Source organism: Muntiacus reevesi, chromosome 1 (assembly GCF_963930625.1).
Source record: "Muntiacus reevesi chromosome 1, mMunRee1.1, whole genome shotgun sequence".
NCBI lineage: Eukaryota > Metazoa > Chordata > Mammalia > Artiodactyla > Cervidae > Muntiacus > Muntiacus reevesi.
Genome location: NC_089249.1, coordinates 264237835 through 264252197, shown reverse-complemented (window position 1 = coordinate 264252197; position 14363 = coordinate 264237835). Strand labels below are relative to the sequence as shown.

The 14363-nt window shown below is 40.5% G+C and overlaps 1 long non-coding RNA gene across 1 annotated transcript in view; it reads right to left on the bottom strand.

The window, feature by feature from the left end:
- Positions 1–6789, bottom strand: part of LOC136168926 (uncharacterized) — a 39725-nt gene extending 32936 nt beyond the window's left edge. The window contains exon 1 of the long non-coding RNA XR_010663359.1: positions 6710–6789. This is a non-coding gene — a long non-coding RNA (uncharacterized lncRNA). The remainder of the gene's footprint in view (positions 1–6709) is intronic.
- Positions 6790–14363: the final 7574 nt, after the last annotated feature.

Genomic DNA, 14363 nt, shown 5'->3' with positions numbered 1-14363 from the left:
AAAAATGCAGATTTTAAGATTGTCATATAATAGCCAAATATACTTATTTTATTTTCTAAAATGTCACCTCTGGGTATTGTTTAGATGTTAAAATTGACCAAGAAATCTTTTTTTAAAACCTTTTTTTCTTTCAACTCCACAAAAAATTATCTCGGGAAAGAGGTTGGGCTGTTTGTTTTGTTATGTTTTTTAAATTGTGGGCTTATATTTGTACTTCTGTTTTGGAGGTTAATAATCCTTTCCTGATCCTGTAAACAGAAATTTGTCTCCCATCTTAGTGATTCTGAGATGCCAGATTACAGTCCCAAGTGAGTGAAGAAAGTCTCCCCACCCCCACCAGGGACCAATCTAACTAGAGCAAATTCAAAGCAAATACTTCAGGCAGTAGATCCTGGCTTTATCCAACTTCAGGAGCTGAGGCAAGCCCACCAACCAAAACAAGAAATGGCTGTTCCAGGAAGAAGCAAGACACAGGGCCTCAACTCGCACAAAGACAGAGCACAATCGCACAGAAAATCACCACCAAAGGGATCGGGAAATACCCAGATACATTTTACAGAGATGTCTTCAAATTCTCATGTGGGAAATGGAAGATTAAAGATTATAAATATCTTAAAATTTTCATGTGGAAAAATGAGATGAAGAGATTGTATCCTTACATTTTTAATTTTAAAAAAATTAGTGACTTCATATTTTTTTTCCTTCTCTTGTATGAAATTCTTCTGACTTTGCACATGGGCACAAGAATGAAGTGAACTGAACAAGAAACACAGGCATTAAAAAAAAGACAACACAGTGATGATATGTGAGCAGTGTCTGCCTGAAGCTGGGTGGTTTGCTTGTGACTGTTTTTTATTCACTTTATTTATTTATTTTTTACAATATGTACTGGTAGAAAGTGAAAGAAAGGCACACCATAGGCCTCTTTGAGATGAAACAGTGTAGCCAAATCTGAGTTTTAGACTTGGTTTTCAAACTATGGAAGAATATCCTATGAGACCTCTTGGGTCTTAACTGGATTAAAATGAATATATTTGTGCTCTGGCTCTTTTCAGCTAACTAATGTGCATGTGAATTGATAGTGTGCGAGTGAGCGGGTGAGAGCAAGTGTATGTGACACGGGGAGAGGCTGCGGGCTCCGGGCGGAGGGTGACTGTGAAGGAGCGCGCAGGCCGGTGTGGGCTGCCTCCAAAGAGGGAGGGAAATGAAAATGAGCAGGCCTTGGGCTCGGTGCGTTTTGTCTTGACGGCAGCCAGAAGAGAAGCTTGGCTGGGAGACGAGGAGGAAGGCGAGGGGTGGGGGTAGAGAGAGGGTGGAGAAGGGGGTGTGGCGTGTGTGTGTGTATGTGTGTGTGTGTGAGCTGAGGTTTCAGTTATGGCTGAGCTTTGGGGTTTCATTTTGTCGGTTCCTGGCATAAACAGACTGGAATTTCAGGTTCAGGTTGGAGTGCGTGCAGAGGGATGCTTGTGGAAGTTTCTTTTTCTGGCCCTTCACTAGGGTTGCTGCTCAGAACATTACTGCTGCTACAGAGGGGGTTTGGGGGGAGCAGCCAGCGATGCCGGTCTGTCTGCAGCTGCCCCTCTCACACTTGAATAAAAGAACTTTTTTTTTTCCAGGGGTAGGGGAGCTGTGAATACCTTTCCCAATAAGAGATGAGGCATATTGAAAACTATATTAAATTACCCTGATTAACAATTTAGCCACGAACAGGGGAGCTTTGGGAGATCTCTATAGGCAGGACTGGGGGCTATTCATGCCAGCAGCTAAGAGGTCGAAAGGTTTCTGAAGTTCACAGGCTCAGAGCCTTTGTTATGCTAACAGACAATCTCAAATCAGCTGCCTAGTGGAGTGTGAAATATAAATGATTCCTTGAGAACTTCCAATAAGTTGTCACTCTTGCTCTCCAAATACCAGGACAGGCTGCTAATTTCTAGCAGGCCCTTTTGCAACATGGCTAGCCCTAAATGAATGCCTTTGTAGTTCAAATAATCTTTTCAAGGGAGCTGTCCTATCTTCATAGCCCAATGCATCTTGGTTTTGACTATTAAATGAAAATCAGGGCTCAGCAGTGCTTGACTTTTCCAATCGCCCGACGTTTGGGAAGGGTGGTGGCAGCTCTCCTGCACAACAAGTTAGCACCCACTGCAGGAGGCTAGGGCGTTAATAACAGCCGAGACCCCAGGAGCTTCCCCAACTCTCACCCCCGACTCCCTACCGGGAACAATGCTCCGGGAGAGATTTACGTGGTTTCCCTCAGGCTGGACTACCTTCTTCTTTCAACCACACCAACATTTCTCTGATTTATGAACCCTCTGTCCAAGAGGATGGCCAGCTGACCTGCCAGCATCTGACTGGTCACTTCGAAGCATCAACTTTGGAGAGGGAGGTATTCATTCTTCAGGGCGGGAGAGGCCAAGGGGAAGATGGCAAGGTGTATGTCCAGGACATGCCCCTCGTATCAGATGCGTATGGATATTATTTTATCATTTGCCCATAAGAAGGATATAAACATAGCTTATGATCTTGGGTGTGACCTTTGAGCATGTCCAGATGAATTAAAAAAAAAAAAAAAAAAAAAGGCCCTGGCACTCTGAGTCTGAATTACAAAGCTTTTTAAGTAAGGAAAACTACTCCCCAGACAAGTTGGGGGGAGTGAGACTGAGAATCTATGTGGGAGAGTGTGCCCAAATCAAACATTCTAGTAAGAAAGGACAAAGCTAATTTATACAAATAAAGGAAACATGAAAGAAAGAGGATAGAGACCAAAGGAAATGAGAAATCCATCTGCATCAGTCTTCACAGAGGAAGGGATAAAACCTTTACCTTGATAATTACCTTGAGTAATACCTTGAGTCCTAAAAATTTGGGTATTTCTGATTCCATGTCCTCGACTTCTTTACTGAAATGCAAAAAACTCCATGATATCACAGAAGTGTCTGCTTTTTTCCAAACAGAGCAGGTTTGATTTTTGGCAAGGAGTGTGAAAAAAAAAATCAAATGGACTGTATTTCTTAATATATTCTTAGGGTAAGTTTATAAACATGTAAATACATAGACACAATATGCTTTAATACACCCTTAGGTAACTTTATAAAGCTTGATGATATAGCTGTACAGAAAATCAAGGACATTGATCACCCTTCATCATCTTCTTCCTCTCACTACAATGATTTACAAGTATTACTAACCACAATGATTTTAAAATATTACTTCAAAAATGATTGGGGAGTTCATTCTGATTGGAATAGAAACTGATTTAAGTAAATACTTTTTCTGCCTTAGGTATAGTTAGATTTACAACTATATATTAAAACATTAATTAAATAGAAATAAATGATGGTGTAATGTGTTCCAGTTTTGAAATCATCTAGCTTATGTGTTTAAATCTTGTTTGTTTGTTTTTTAAAAGCCAGAATACAGCACACAATGGTAAAAGACTCTGGGATTCGACTTAGAGAATTTAGCCATCAGAATAGGAGAGCGTTTAGGATTCAGATTTTTATTTGTTTCAGACCCTTATGTGTTTTGCCCAGTAAACCAATCTGCAAATACTATTGACTAGAAAAATGAGTTCAGATTACTGACACTAAACAAGTAAAAGTTTGTGGTTTCTTCTGCCAAATGCCAGAATTAGACAATAATTCGTTATTGATCTACTCACACCCTTTTCAGAGGGACTTAGGATCCTGGTTACCCTTATTTCAGAGACAGCAGAATGACTGGCTTCAGGGGCACATCTCATTACACAAAAATGAAGGCAACCCAGAGGAAAAGTTCAATGGAGGCAACATAACTTGATTAAATTTAACTTTTCACCCCCTTTTCATTTTTAAAGTTAATTAATATTAAACTGTAAGTATCTAAGTTATTGACACATGCTGGACATTCAAAGGAGAAACACCTTCCCTGTGCTTCCAAATACTTATTTCTACCACTTCCAAGGGTCCTCTCTCTTTCTGTCTTTAACACATCAAAACAGGGAAAAAAGCGCTTTTGTGCTATAACTACAGAGAAAACATTTGAGACTGTGTCAGTGCTGTGAATACCAGCACCAGTTTGGGGGTTGGTTTGTTTTTCCCCCTGCCGGGGTATTTCTTTTCCCTTCGCTTTTGAGTCTTTAAACTCTGGCCACTTTGAGAAAAAGCAACGGCTGAAATGAAAAGTTAGGACAAATTGCGTTAAACCTGTGTGTTGCCAGAATATGAGCATGACGAAAGCAGTATTGGGACATGGCAGAGCTGAGCAGCTCTGCACACACAGAAAATTAAAATAAAATAACAGATAGAAGCTGGTCTTTTAATTCTTACTGAAATACTTCAGATCTAAGAGAAAGGGAATTCCTGCTTAAAAAAGCAAGTTTCTAGGGTTGCCACCGCTGCATAGGGGGGTGTCTGAATGTGTGTGTTTGTGTGTGCGCATGTGAGTGTGTGTTTGGGGAGAAAGAATGGGGAGGAGGAAGGGCAGATAACTTTACTGACATATTAATTCTTTAGATAGCAGTAAATGAATGGTCCAAATAGACATTTGTTTCCCTTAATAGGTTTTGTACAGGTCTCTTACAAGCTGTGGCATATGCTTCATTTATATGTATATTTATTTAGAAGGAGAGAGAATAATAGGTGTAGTTTGTCTATAGTCGCAGTTATTATTTAAAGTCCAAAGAGGTTACAACTTTTTTCTACTCCAAACATGGATACAAAGGTCTCTTGTACATGCCTCCTGCATTATGTTGAAGGCCAATTAAAAATGAAGATAATATTCTAACTATCGAGCCTTGGGAAGAGGAAGAAGGAGGCTAAAAGGCAAAAGGACTCCAAGATGGCTGCCTCTTCCTTCTTCCCCTCCTCTCTGCCTGTTTTCCACACAGAAATTAATATAATATTTTGTTTAGAAATCACACTGTGGGTCACTTGTAAATGAGGCAGTCTCGGAAGCACCATCATCTGCCTAGAATACTCTCATGATGCCATCGAGGTGTGGAGAGAGCTTAAAGTGCAAACATTCAAATGCATTTAGATTTGTATATAGAGACTGGACTCACACACATACACACTTGAACATGTGAACAACACACACAGCTGCAAAAGGAATAAAAGGCCGAAATCCTTCTTAATTCTTAGGACAGAAGGGCAAAGGAGGGCGCCAGGCCGCCACCCTCCTCCCCAAAGGATCAAAAATGCACTGTTCATGGTCTGGATTCGATTTTTAAAAAAAGATATATCTTAGTGATGACTCTCTCATTAGGCGGACTTCTGAAGTCTGTGGAGACAAGATTTCCATAAATTATCTCTCTAACTCATCTCATGCTGGTGCAAAATGTGAAGCTAAAATTGTTTTTCTTTTAATTCTTTTTACATTAAAAAAAAAAGAAGTGTACCATGCTAACCAGCTTTCTGACTAACATGTTAAAGGCTTAAGAGCACTGGTAATTACTGCTATTAATTATAATAAATACATATTCTCAATCATCAAATCCCACCCGTAAAGCTAAACTAAAATAATGTCGGGAATAAATAAAAGTATATTTGGAGCTTTATAACAGATTTATAGCAGGTTACTGTGTAGACTGGAATGCACTAGGCATAGAACAAAGCAAATGGTTTAGTTCCTATAGGAAATATATTAAAAAGAAAAAAACCCACAACCCTTTATCTAAAAGCCATCAGGGACAAGCACTCAATACAAGTTAACAAGCAGGAACTGATAAGATAACATTTATATGAGGTCAGAAGTCAAATGCCAGTCAAAGGCTTTTAACCTCTTGGGTCATAAACAGGAATAGTTAAAAGTGAGAGGTAGTTATTTATCGGATTTTAAGGGTACCTGACCATTTGCCAGAGAATCACCGATGATGAAACTAATTAGGATTTATAGAAAAAGAACTTTGTAGCTGTTCAAAGAAAATTAACCTAGAAACCCATAATTCTTCAACTGGTAGGGAGAAAAACAAACAAACAAACAAAAATCCTTCTTTTTGAGGGGAAAATAAATCTAGCAATTTAAACAGATTTGGTAACAAAATCTCTCTCAGAAACAATAATTTATAACTAATGCACATATTGATTAATATATGGTGAATAATATAACTTACAAGTTCTGTATTAACCATCCAACAACAAAAATAAGCGTTACATAATTTATTTCCAATTTTTGATCTTTTTCTTTCACTCCCCTCGCAGAGCTCCTAAATTAGACAGAATATAACTCTGATACCACAGTCCTTCTTGCTCTCAGAATGCCATCATTTATAAATTGAAAATATATATATATATTTTAATAGCAATCATTTTAAAGCATCAAAATATCAAAACTACCTAAATTTTTATCTTAATCTACCCAGAGAAACAGATGTCTCTTCTTTATTTGCGGTCAGAATGTTTTCCTTTGTTTTGATTTTTGTCCTTTTTTGTCTTTTCTTAGGCTTATATTCCAAACTCCCAAACAGTTCCTGGTCCCAGAGTCCAGGCTGGCTTCTATTTTCAAAGCATACCACCCCCCATTTTTTCTCTTTTGCGATAAAAGACAGCAGATCTAGATATTTCTTTCTAGAGAGAAATAGAGGGATTGTTGTTAGGCCCTGCTAAGGCCCACTGTTTCTTTAAACAGAGTCCACAATACACTAGGCGAACATTGTGGATTTAAAATGCTTTTAAATATTTATCAGAAGTATTTTATCATCATATTCAAATGACACCTGGAGTGCACTCACCTTTATTGACAATCTCTGTTCTGAAAGTCCATTTGCTTCCTTAAAGCCCCCCAAGCAGAACAAGGACTACCCGTTTTCATTCAGTTAATGTTTAGTAAAAAACCAAGCAACCTTAATCAGCATGCTGATTGCATCGTCAACTAACAAATAATTTACTACTCTGAGCATTGCATTCCATTAAAAGCTCATTAAATTTTCTGTTCTCCAATGGGAGGTTTAGCTTTTGAACTGCATGCTTTTGCTTCGAATGATCATTTATTCAATTTTTGCAAAATGTTGTGTTTTTTTTTTTTTTTTTTTCCTAAAGTATAGGTGAGCATTTCAATACCTATAGACTGCAGACACATGGAAACACAGCCCAGGGCTGAGAAGGTTCCATTTGATTTATAAACTCTGTTTCATAAAAATTCAACATAATCTCTTGCACTTTTAGGAAATCCTGAGATCACTGGGTGTGTCTGTGCTGTTGTGTGACCCAAAGATAGTCTCAGAAATATTAATACAGAATATAAAATAGTAAATCCCTCTTTAAAGCTTAAATTTCCCTTTTCAACATGTTAGAGTTATTGCTGTTTTTATTATTTTTAGCCTTATAAGTAGCTGTTTTCTACTGATTCAAAAAGGATCATGACACCACAAAGCCCTTACCGTATTTGATGCCAAACTTTATACCTCGGGTGTGTGTATGTGGGGGTGGGGGTGGGGGTGGGGGCTGAGGAATCCACATTTTCAGGGGTTTACCCTTTTTTTACAAACTCAGAATCCCCTGCATTATTTTCATGCCCAGACTCGTCTAGAAAAGAGTATGTTTATTATTTTTAATTTAGGGAAATGTAGGAAAATCTCCAGCCCCCCAATTAACATGCATCTTTGGGTTGCTAATTGTGCTCATTGCAAATTTGGGTCATTTTGCATGAGTGACTCTAATGTAGGGCTGAGATTGCCACGCAGCACAGTGGATTCCTGATTCCCCGCGCTAATCCTGGCTCGGTGATTGTGTCAGGTGCAGTTCTGTATGCTCTAGCAGCTGGCTCATCCTCATCAATGCAAATAAGGCAACTCCTACAATCAGAGCCGCGAGTGTGAGGCCTGATTGCTGAGGGCAGGCTAAAGCACTACACAGACTCACTTTCAAATCACGCTAAGTGACAAGACAACCGCAGTGTCCCTCCAGTTCAAAATCAACCTTTGGAAAACAAAACAGGAAGAAGAGGATGGCTACAAAGAAGAGGCAAACCCCAGTGTTTGGGAAATGGACTTGTTTAGATGGGCTTTATTTAGGTACAGAGATAATGCATTTCAACAAATAATTCTTTAACTCCTATTCTGGGCAAGATACTTGGTTATAAGGACTGCAGGGGGTGCAAAGCTGAGGGAGACACAGGCCCTGCCTTTGGGGAACCCTACCATTTGATGGCAGAAAATTGGAAAAAATTAAGACAATAGCAATTATTATTAAAGTGCAGTCACCAAACTCTTAGATGAAAAGACCACAGAACGGATTTTTCCAGGAACTACTTAGAGGTGCCACTATGGCATAGATGTGAAGAGCAAGATGTTGGAAGCTTAGGGTTCAGATCCCAGCTTTGTCACTTACGTGCTCACCTTTCTACCACCTTCATGGCATCTTCTGCAAAATTCCGGTGACACATGCACCTCGTAGGGATCCTAGAGGAAGGAACTGAGATGACGCATCTGAGCACGTTTGCCATAGCGCTTGGCACATAGTAAGTGCTCAATAATGTCAGCTGCGATTATTACTATTTCTTCCTTAACCTACAAAGAAGGCGGGAGGAGGGAATCCAGAAATAGCAATGTGCCACAGTTTGAAGGCATTTATTTGATCTGGTTCTAAATTCCCATTTTACATGTAGCACTTACCCTGTGGAAGTGAAAATACTGTGAATGCGAAAAAGCCCTGCGCCTCTCAGTGGTGTGTGGACAGCCCTGGCCACTGGGAACATGAAGGAGAGAACAAGAAATCCCTGAGCCGTGCCTTTTCTTCTTCTCCAAACACGTGTGCAGACTTCCCCTGCATTTCAGCCCCACCCTCTTTATTTTACTGCCTAATCTATAAAGGAGGATTAACAGCAACATGCTGCTTTGGCATAGAGCAGATTCTGGGTGAGGACCTGTAGGTAGGTTTAATGAATACAATTTTCTGGGACTGTGAGTGCATATTTTTAGCAACACGCTGGGACCCAGTGCTGGCTCTTGAGACAGATGAACAGACCCTTTGATCAGACTTGGGTGTTACTCCAAGAAGAACCTTTTTCGGAAAGTACTTGGGGGAAAAAATGTCTTCTGTTGCCCCTACTTTTCGTCAGCAGTCGATAGATTTGGATCCCAGATAACTGGTCCCCATCAGCGGCATGGTGATACTGAGATGCACCGTTGTGGGAAGCGTGGGGACTTCTGGGCCGGGACCAATCCGGTTGCTTGCTAAAGGAAACGGTGTTGAAGTGTGCCTCACCGTCTTTTCCCCTTGGAGAGTAGGCCAGAGGTAGTTAACCTTCCCGGGGGAGGCTCGGCCTCGACAACATCATAGACACCATATACCCCCTGGGGTTACCACACAATAAAACCGCTTCCTTTGCCAAACACAAAGAATGGTCTGGAGTTGGATATTAGCAAACAGCAAACCATATAAAAGAAGAGAGGGATGGGGGGAGGGACAAGGGAGAAAAGGAGAACTGGAAGGAAAGAAGGAAAATGACACGAAGAGAAAGCGTAAAATAAGATCTCTTTCCTGCTTTCGTTTGCCAGGGAGAGGGCAGCCCGTCCAGTGTTGTCTTGATTTCAGCCAGTGCCATGGTGAGGCTGGGGGAGGCTGCAGAAGAAGGGATTTTGAAGTGATGCCGAGCAGGACAGGGATGAGGCTCCGGGTCTTGTGGCAATAGCTGCGACTTGAAGACCTTGGCCTGGGGACAGCGTGATCAAGATGGTGAAGTGATTCGATCTCTTGCATTCCCTGCTCAGGACCCTCTCCTTCTCTTTCTAATAGGATTAACAGATATTTTCCTAAGCAGAAATCAAAATGTGTCAAATCATCTGAGACAGTCAATTTGTTCACAATGCCCACATTCTTGCAGTAGGGATGCAGCACTATTCAGAAACAGTTTCATTTCAAGAGATACAATGCCGGGGAGAGGTAAACATTTATCTTCATAATCTTACACTCCTTTCAGACTGCTTAATTTTTCCCAGTGATTTTCCCCTCCTCTTTCACTCCACCCCCAAGCTCAGCTTCAAAACACGTTGTACCAGGAAAAAAAAAAAAGACATGACTTCCCCAGAGGATTCGGGTCTCAGTGATCCTGATGATGTAACGTGTGCTCTCCATTATTCCTGGGAGCTCCCCGAGTGTGTTCCTGCATCCTGCCTCACAGCTTCCCTCGTCTGCATCACTTACACATCCTCCTCCAGCACCTGCAGAGGTTGCCTCCGCCCCTTCCTCCCTCCTCATCCCAAGTTATCAGGACTCCTGCGCACCTCACCCCACCCCCACTCTTTCTTCTTTTCTTGTTATTATTGCTATTATCCTTCCCTCCACCAGCACGGCCCTCTGCTGCCTCTCCTTAGGGAGGCATTAGGTCGCCTGCCTTTGTGCTACCTTAACGCTGCTGGTCCTCCTCCAGCTTCCTTTGAACACGCGGACCAGGGTCACCTTTGGAACAATGAATGAACGTACCTAAGAGTGGGGTTCCAGCTTCACACTGTTGGCATTCCTGAGACTCTCTTGTATCTTCATTCCCCCCTCCTCCTTCCTTCTCATTGAGACCCCATAAGATAGCAGCAATTAGAAGCACTGAGATGAACAGAAACAATAGCTACTGGTATGTTTTATTCTTGAGATCTGAATAATAGACATTTAGCAAGTGGAGTAAAATCTCATCCCCCTCGCCCCCCCTTTTTTTTTGCCATTTGTATATTCAGTGTACATGTGTAGTTTATTTTTAAGTGGATTGCTGACAGTATTTTCTGTAATAACATGTTTTCCATTGATGTATTTTAGGTGTCTATTTAATGACCATGCTCCATGTGATCATGGTGTCAAAATATAATGAATGGGTCCACTCTACCTAGAAAGCCCTCTCCACCATCTTCCCTTCCCGCCTGTTAAAATCCTACCCACCAGTAGGATCCAGCTTACAGTGAAATCTTCTCTGGGCAGTTGTCCCAGATCCTCCCAGGAGAATTCTTCTCTCTCCCTTGTGACTCCCATTGGGAGTATTGATGCCTCTGCTCTGACTGGAGTGTGCTTTGAAATTCAGCTATTGTTGATACATGTCTACAAAGCTGGATTATGAGGCGGAGGACAGAGAACTCACGCCCTCCTTTTCTGACCCTCTGCCACTCCTAGGAGGGCATCTGGCACAGCAGAGGGGCTCTGTCACCTGAGGATGAAGTGTGGGTGACTGCCTGACTTTTGAGCCTGGGAAAAGTCCACCCATTTGCGGTCCCTCTGGATCGGGGGTACACTGGACCACTCCTGGCCCACTTCTCCCACCCCATTTCCACTTACACTTGACAGTGATCTTGAGGCTTTCCTACATTAGAATTTTTAATATTTTTTCATCTAAATGCTCATCTTTAGTAAATATATAACTAGATGGATTGTGAAGTGAGAGAATTAAAAAGTGCTATCTTATATCTGAACGAATAAATCATTTATATTAGCTCTTCTGTTTCTAGGCTGGTCTGGTGTTGGCAACAAATACCAGGGCATCAGTGCTCTTTGATATGGTGGATTCATTAATTTATTATTTTTTTAGTGCTCTGACAAGTTGTTTACTGTAAGCCAAATGTCAATTAGCATTGGCCCAAAAAGGAGTTGCTGTGCTACACGTGTTTGTATTTAGCTTTCAAGTCATCCTGATTATTTTGGCTTTTATTTGCTCAACATATTTATCTTCAAAGACTCACCACCGCCGCCACCACCACACACACACATACACACACAAATCCTACTTAAAATTTTAACATTTTCTTAAAACCAAACCTTGTTGGCAACCCTATCATTTTAGTATTGAATTTTTTTCTCCTGATAAGGCAAATGACACTTTAGCCTTAGTTAATGTAAAGCAGGAAGGTGTTAATCTCATTTTCAACATGTCAGCTCTCCCAGGTAGGGTATTAATACGCAAGATCCCCTGCTGGCAGACTCAACAGAATCTTTCTGGCTGTGAAGTGAAGTCCAAACCTGGTAATTTTTGCTTTCTATTATTGTATGTGCTCAGGTCTATTTCATTCATTGAAAAAGATATATCAGTAGCTAAATGCATATAAAGAAGCAAAGAGATGTTTGCAAACTATTGACTGAACTCTGTACTCAGACACTATGATAGGTTTGTTTTAAAATACTCACACACTACAGATACTGGAAAAGACTGAGGGCAGGAGGAGAAGGGTGTAACTGAGGATGAGATGGTTGGATGGCATCACCGATTCAAGGGACATGAATTTGAGCAAACTCTGGGAAATAGTGAAGGATAGGGAAGCCAGGTGTGCTGCAGTCCGTGGGGTCGCAGAGTCGGACACGACTTAGCAACTCAACAACGGACTTTTAGGTATGTTTGATGATAAATAGCAATCAGATAAGGCATACTTAAAAGACTTATGTCTTACTTAAGTAAGGCATACCTAAAAGTTCTATGATTTTACATCAGAGGACTCCAGCCCAATGTCACCCTTTGCTTAGTTTACTTTGCACTTTTTATTTTATTTTTTTTTACTTTGCACTCTTTAAAACAATAATTGTAAAGAATTAAACAAGGAAAAGTATAAACTATGTTGTAGGAGTTGTTATATAATTCAATGTCCCACAGGAAAAATGCATATTCTTGAAGTAATATGGGAATCGAACTTTTTATTGACTTTTTGGTCAGGGTGTATATATGAAAGAAAACAAAGTCTTTCATGATATTGAATTGGTACAGTGTTAAGAAAATTTGTTTCCCACAGAAATTATTAGGAATTTGGGGGGTTTGTCCTACTTACTCTATTCTTATAAACACTAAAGGGAGTTTTTAAAGGAAAGTTTCACAAGAAGTCAGAGACAGAAAAAAACTGTAGTGAATATAAAAGAAATTTAAAATTAAGATTTCTTATTTGTAAATATGATTAATAGGTCTTAAAGAAAATGTCACATGGTTCCAATTAGAATTGGCATTTTAAGCTCACATAGGAATGAGATTTTATGTGGTTTCTTTAAAAGTTGTAAATAAATAGATTACAGATATTGATGAATTATTAGTTCACTTGATCTGAAAATATGAAAGAAGAAGAAAGACTAAAACCCGTTGATGCCATAGGCAAAAAAAAAAAAAAAATCATTTTACAAGGGTGGTCTAGTAAGAGTTGTGGCTGTGGATGAAAAGGCAGGGGACCAGGCAACGCACAACCAAGGCTTCCAGCAAGTTAGAGAGAGATTGGAGAGGAGGAAGTGATGATGACACTGAAGAGGTTAACTTTGGCACACGTCCTCCTGCTCGGGAGCCACAGGTTCCTGTTTTGTGGCTGGGACAAGTGTTATTCTGCCCACTTTCCAGGGGTAGAAACACAAGTGCCAGAAACAGACTCCGCTGAGTCATGCCGAGTTGTGAGCAAGCCGCAGCCCCTGGTCCTGTGATTCTTCTTCCTCCTCCTCCTTGTTTTTTTTTTTTAGTTTGAGTTGGGGGCTTAAAAGCTGTGGGAGGAATGGAAGAAAGATGAACCAAGAAGGTGTGAAATAAAGACGAGAGCATCACGGAGCAATTCAGAGCTGTCAAATGTATCCAGAAAAATAAGGCGGAGAAAAAGTGAGATTTTTTTTTTCTTTTACTCCTGTCCAAGCTAATAACATGCACAGTGACTCTTTTTATGCATCTCCTGTCTGTACATATTTTCCCACACAGCATTCTATAGTTATATAATTCATTTCCTTGCCCACTGGGTCAATACTTTATCACTTTACCAGTTTCTTTTTGTAATAGCTTTTTATACTCCTTGCCAGTGAAGGTGTACCCCCAGAAGAAGAGGATGACAAAAGGAAGGAGAAGGTGGGCAAGAGAGGCCTGGTAAGCAGGATCGCTGTTACAGCTGCATCTCGATTGTTCCATTTCCCCAGTGGGCATGATTATGCATTTCCCCTTAAGCATGAGCCCATGCTATTTTCTGTGTTTAGCTTTTACCTGGAACATGGATGAACTCACTTAAAAGTAAAACAGGATTATACTCTAGCATTGTTCATTGCAACCACGTAGCTCATATTTTATATATTGCACCTTACATCTCCTTCTGCAAATGTAACACAGTTATAACCTGTATAATTTGTATCATTGTTGACATTTTGATTTTGTTTGAAAACAGTTCAGTACAATGTTCACTGAAGATCTTAAACCTCACAGATTAGCAGTCTTAGAGTAAGATGAGGAAATTGTGGGAGAAAATAAATCATCAAAGCAATTAAGTGACTTGCACGGGATCACACAACTGTCTGAGTCTAAATTAGAAACCTGGACTTTTACTCTAGGCTCTGCATCCTACACATTCCTTCCCAGATTCAGTTCAGTCAGTGCTAAGTGCCACAGAGGTTTGCATAGGAATTCCCTGCTCATGGGCTTATTCTTTTAGTAGGGCATGTTCCAAACAGTTCTGGGCTTCCCTCATGGCT